The sequence below is a fragment of the Acinonyx jubatus genome, chromosome D1 (assembly GCF_027475565.1).
Source record: "Acinonyx jubatus isolate Ajub_Pintada_27869175 chromosome D1, VMU_Ajub_asm_v1.0, whole genome shotgun sequence".
Taxonomy (NCBI): Eukaryota; Metazoa; Chordata; class Mammalia; order Carnivora; family Felidae; genus Acinonyx; species Acinonyx jubatus.
The window spans coordinates 11,247,275-11,253,644 of NC_069390.1; positions in this window are offsets into that span (position 1 = coordinate 11,247,275).

Consider the following 6,370-nt stretch of genomic DNA (forward strand, 5'->3'; position numbering starts at 1 on the left):
CCAATGGCAAATGCAACTCAACTTTTTAAAAATAGTTCAGCCAGCCTGACGAAAGCCAAATATCCTGAATCACAGCAGGGAAAACTGGAAAGAAGAATAAGACTAAAATACCAGCCAACACATACGGAGTGCCTGCGGATGGCTCCTCCGTGACAAATAATAATAATCAACATTTCTTGGGTGTCAGGTACTATTCTTAGCACTTTATGACAAGTAACTCGTTTACTTCTTGTAATAAACTTATGAGGTAGGTGCTAATTGTTTTGTTTTTTTTTTAGCTAGGTGCTATTCTGACCTTATTTTACAGATGAGGAAATCAAAGTGCGGATTTCAACCCAAAGGCTGAAGGTTGCACATGCTTAGCCACTGCTCCGTGTGCATCTCCCCACATCTGTCACCTTTGCATGGTGAATATATATGTGAACTTGTGGGAGAATAATGATTTACTGTATTCCATCTATAGGAGACAGCCCATCATTTACTAATTGGGAATCTTAAAAAAAAAAACTCAGGTACTTAATACACCCGCTGCTGGGAACTAATTCTAAAGAAGTGAGTCAAAGGAATAAAAAAGCATTCATATAAAGCTATTTGTAGCGGTATTGTTTCTGTACCTAAAAGAAAAAAGCAGGGGCGCCTGGGCGACTCTGAAGGTTAAGCATCCATCTGACTTCGGCTCAGGTCATGATCTCACGGCTCGTGAGTTCGAGCCCCGAGTGGGGCTCTGTGCTGACAGCTTGGAGCCTGGAGCCTGCTTCAGATTCTGTGTCTCCCGCTCTCTCTGCCCTTCCCCCGCTCATGCTCTTTCTCTTTCTCAAAAATAGATAAACTTAAAAAAAATAAAATAAAATGAAAAAGCAACAAATCACACAGCCCACAAGGAACTAAAACATCCAGGTGTGTGAATTCTGTGGATTAGAAGGCCTTTGCTGAGAATAGAGAAGACAGTGTTAAAAAATGGGAAGTGTGAGTTGAGGTCTGTCGTTTGAAATATAAACAAAGAAGGCTAAGTACCCTACCCACCACAATCACAACACTGTGAAACTTTATAACCGGACCAAAGCCATAAGACACCATAGACAGCTGGGGTACCTGGGTGGCTCAGTTGGTTAAGCATCCGACTTCAGCTCAGGTCATGATCTCATGGTTCGTGAGTTCGAGTCCCACATCAGGTTTTCTGTTGTCAGCTCAGAGCCTGGAGCCTACTTTGGATCCTGTGTCTCCTCTCCTGTTCTCTCTGCCCCTCCCCTGCTTGTGCTCTGTCTCTCTCTCTCTCCAAAAATAAATAAATAAACATTAAAAAAAGAGAGAGACCAGAGACAGTTATAAATATGTGCTGTTAACAGAAATGAGTATGTTTGCATGGTTTTCGCAAATTTTTTGTACATTGTCTAATCACCTAAATTTTTTTAAAGTGTTTTCTAAATAAAAAGGAGGGAACCCATCACCAGAGAGGCTTTTTCTAAACAAAAGCCAAAACCTACCTCAGGCGGGTTGAAAATCACTGGGAGGGTAAGTTAGCAGAGGGATCTTAAAGCATTTATTTCCTTCAGAGCTTGCAAACATTCCACATCATTCAGATGCCAGGGAGGCCGAACTGCCGGAGTCTCCCGAAACCTCTCCTGAGGGATGCCAGAGCCCGATGTTAACCACGTCCTGTCCTCCCTTCACAGGAGTCCTCACTGAGTCCATTTAGCTGACATTTATTTATTGAGCACCTGCCTACTCTGGTCCCAGACACTGATGTGGAAAGGGGAGATAGAGCCATGAACAGGAGAGGAAACGTCCTTGACCTGATGAAGTTTATATCCTCGTGAGAAAGAACAGACAAGAAACGAGAAAAGAAAATTAATCATGTAATTTCAGAGAATGATAAGTGCATGTGGAAGATACAGCAGAGCGGTGGGATGGAGGTGGGCAACTTCCACTAAAGAAGTCGAGGAAGACCCATCTGGGGAAGTGACGTGAATGGAGGCCTGAAAGTGTAAACGAAAAAAGCAGGTGCAAGATCATTACCTTCTAGAAATCTGCTGTATGACATCATGCCTATAGTTAATGATACTATATTGTACACTAAATAGATAAAGGGGATTTGAAGTACAAACCTCCAGTTATAAAATAAATAAGTCACAGGGTTGTAAGTACGGCATGAGGATTATAGTCCATAAGATTGTGATAACTTTCTAGGGTGACAGATGGTAACTACACTTATCACAGTGAGTATTCTGCAGTGCATATAATTGCCGAATCATTGTGTGGTATACCTGAAACCAATATAATATAAGTCAGCTTTAATTCAATTAAAATTTTTTAAATTTTTTTGAGGATTATTTATTTTTGAGAGAGAGAGAGTGCGCGCGCCTGAGCAGGGAAGAGGCAGAGAGAGACAGGGAGACACAGAATCTGAAGCAGGCTCCAGGCTCTGAGCTGTCAGCACAGAGTCCAACGTGGGGCTCAAACTCACGAACCGTGAAATCATGACCTGAGCTGGAGTCAGAGACTTAACCCACGGAGCCACCCAGGTGCCCCCAAATTGTTTAAATCACACAAAAAGTTTTATTTTTTTTAAGTTTATTTTTTTATTTTGAGAGAGAAAGAGAGAGAGAGAGGACAAGCAGGGAGGAGCAGAGACAGAGGGAGAGAGAGAAACCCAAGTAGGCTCAGCACTGTCAGCACAGAGCCTGATGGGGGCTCGAGCCCACACACTGTGAGATCATTACCTGAGCTGAAATCAAGAGTTGGGGGCTCAACTGACTGAGCCACCCAGGCACCTCCACAAAAAAAAATCTTTTAAAGGGTAGATTTCATGTTAAATATTCTTATCACAATAAAAAGTAAAATAAAATAATTTTTACAAGGCCGCTGGAATATGTCAAAATAAACAGTAGGGAAAGAGCATTCTGGGGAGAAGCATTAGCACATGCAAGGGTCCTGAGGCAGGGATTTTACGACTGGTTTAGTAAACCACGAGAATAGCAATGTGGATGGAGGGGTGGAAAGGAGTCAGTGATGGGGAAGAAGGAAAGAGGACGTCAGAGGAAGGGGGCCACAAATCACGCAGGGTTGAAGGCCACAGTTAGAAGTCTGGATTCCATTGTAAGTGTTATGGGAAACCACTAGAGCTTTTAAGGAGAGATATACGCTGGCCCTGGTATTGGAACAAGGTCACTCAGCTCTGATGCAGAGAACATAGTAGAAAGAAGAGAAGAGGCAGGGAGATGGTCAGGAGGCTGGATCTGCCATGGAATGACTAGTGGCCCCAGAATCAAACTCACCCAGCTCCTTACGTGCACCCCTCTTTCTTCCTCCCCTCAGAGCTCAATTATATGGAGGTCTGTCTAGATGTGAGAAAAAAATATGTGGCTCTCCTCTCCAACAGTTTACTTTATCTGACCGGCTTTGTAAAGAATAAGTAGCTTGGAAATTTCCTACTGCCCTCTGGATTCCCATGGGTTGTCAAAGTAGAAATCCAAAGGAAATTTGACCTGTAAGAGATATTAATAGAGCTGACAGTTACTGGATACTTACTACGGGCAGATTTTCTGCTGAGGACGTCACACGTGTTATTACCCACGATTACCTCCATTTCACAGATGATGAAACTGGGGCTTCCAGAGTAAATAATTTGACCAAAATTAGGTATCTTAAAAGAGGGACCACTAGGAATAGAACCCAGTATGAATGACTTCAAAGCTACACCCTAGACCACGTGTTGGCAATAAATACACTGGTGTTCAAAGTATGATACGGGGATCAGCAGAATCAGCATCAGCTGGGAGCCTGATCCAAGTACAGACTCTCAGGCCCCACCCCAGACCACTACACGTATAGAAGTTCTAAATTAAGAATTCCTTGCAGTCTCCGGGGGTAAAATCATACCATCTGAGACCAATTATTTTATTTTCTGGTCTTGCTGCATTATTTAGAACCTCCAAAGTGTTGATTAACCATGGTGATACTGAGAGTCCCGTCTAGCACCTGACACCTTGTGAACATGGTTTACTTAATCCACCATTTATAATGCTACTTGCTGTGAGATTTCAATGCAGTTTTTCATAGGAAGTGGCAGCCTCTGTGGCACGAGTTGGCAAGCGTTTTCTGCGAAGTCCCAGGGAGCATCTGTTTGAGGCGTCGTGGGCCATGCGGCGGCCTCTGTCACAACTGCTCAACTTTGCTGGGGCCACACAAAAGCAGGCAGAGACAACAGGGAGAGGAATAAAGATGGCTGTGCGCCAATAAAACATCATTTACAAAACCCAGCAGCCCACGGATATGACCTATAGACCCTACTTTGACGATCCCTGCTTAGGGACAGCATAGGTTTGAATTTTGAGCTGTCGCTTGCTAGTTACATGACCTTGGATAAGTTACTCAACATCTTGGCCCTCCGTTTCCTTATCTGAAAAATGAGGATAATAATGGCACCTCCTTCATGATGTAATTGTGCACAGTGATACCTGTGATGTACTTAGAAGAGTTGCCTACATCAGAAATAGCATTTGGGGCACCTGGTGGCTCAGTCGGTTAAGCGTCTGACTTCAGCTCAGGTCATGATCTCCCGGTTCATGAGTTTGAGCCCCGCGTTAGACTCTGTGTTGACAGCTTGGAGCCTGGAGCCTGCTTGGGATTCTCTCCCTCACTCTCTGCCCCTCCCCTGCTCACACTCTGTCTCTCTGTCTCTCAAAAACAAATAAACGCTAAAAAAAATAAAAATAAAATAGCATTCAATGATGTGAGCACAAAAGCAGAAATCTTCCCTGATTTATCTGCCATGGTACTCCCAGTTTCTGGCACACAATAAGCACTCAGTAAATATTTACAGAATAGATAAAAATTAACTGTAATATATTTAAGCAGTTTATTTCTATTCCCATTTCACTCAGAGGTTTTATAAAGAATCTCTGCTGAGGGGCACCTGGGTGGGTCAATCGGTTAAGTGTTCAACTCTTAATGTCAGCTCAGGTCATGATCTCACCATTCATGGGATCAAGCCCTGTGTCAGGCTCCATGCTGACAGCACAGAGCCTGCTTGGGATCCTCTCCCTCTCTCTCTCTAGCACCTCCCCCACTCATGCACTATCTCTCTCCCTTCTTCTCCCTCTCTCTCAAAATAAATAAATAAACTTAAAAAAAAATCTCTGTTGAAATACATCAAATAACTTTTCAGTAGCTCTGCACATAAATTTATTATTTGCCATTTCTAGTGAACGTAACACTGAAAGTCCTAGCCAGAGTAATTAGGCAAGAGAAAGAAGAAAATGCTGCCATTTGTGACAACACGGATGAACCTGTAGATTTTGCTAAGTGAAATAAGCCAAACAGAGAAAAACAAATGCCGAATCATAACACTTATATGTAGACTCTAAAATACATTGAACTCACAGAAACCCAGTAGAGGGTGGTTACCAAGGGTTGGGGAGTGTGGGAAATGGGGAGATGCTGGCCAAAGCTTCCAGTTATAAGATGCATAGGTTCTGGAGACCCACTGTACAACATGGTGAGTACAGCTAATAATAATGCATTGTATATGTGAACTTTTCTAAGTGAGTGGATATGAAGTATTCTCACCACAAAAAGAAAAAAGTGACTCTAAGGGGTGATGGATACATGAATTGGCTTGATTGTAGTTTTCATTTCACAAGGTATACCTGTCTAAAAACATCCCGTTATATACCTCAAATATATACAACTTTTATTGTTCAATTTTAGCTGGGACATAAAATATTAGGGATAGCTATCTGGAAGTCAGGATGAATAAAATCAGTAGCTCTCAACATTCTCTGCACCACATGAATTTTACAGTGTTTTCTCCATGAACCCCATCGTCATGATTTTAAAGCTAAGAAAGGGTTAGGTAACATGATAAACACTGCACGTGCATTATCTCATTCAATCTCCGCAACCACTCTATGAGCGAGAAGCAGTACTATCATTCCCACTTTGCAGGTGAGATAAGTAAGGCTTAGAAAGTTTAACTCACTTACCCAAAGGCACACATCCAGCCCTTGGCTGAGCCAAGGTTTGAAACCAAATCTGTCTGAATTTAGACCTACTCTTTGAGCCATTCTTATATATACTGCCTCCAAACCCCATGTTTTAAAAATTACTACCTACCTAACTCTATCTTCTAAATAAACAAAAACACAAGTAATAATAATAACAGTAATAATAATAATAATAATATAAAATTATCCCGGGCAAATGTATGACATGTTAGGCCTTTTGAAATATTAAAATTACCTTAGAAACTCCATTAGTAATCTTTTTTTAATGTTTATTTATTTTTGAGAGAGAGAGAGAAAGAGAAAGACAGAGAGAGACACAGTGTGAGCGGGAGAGGGGTAGAGGGAGAGGGAGACACAGAATCTGA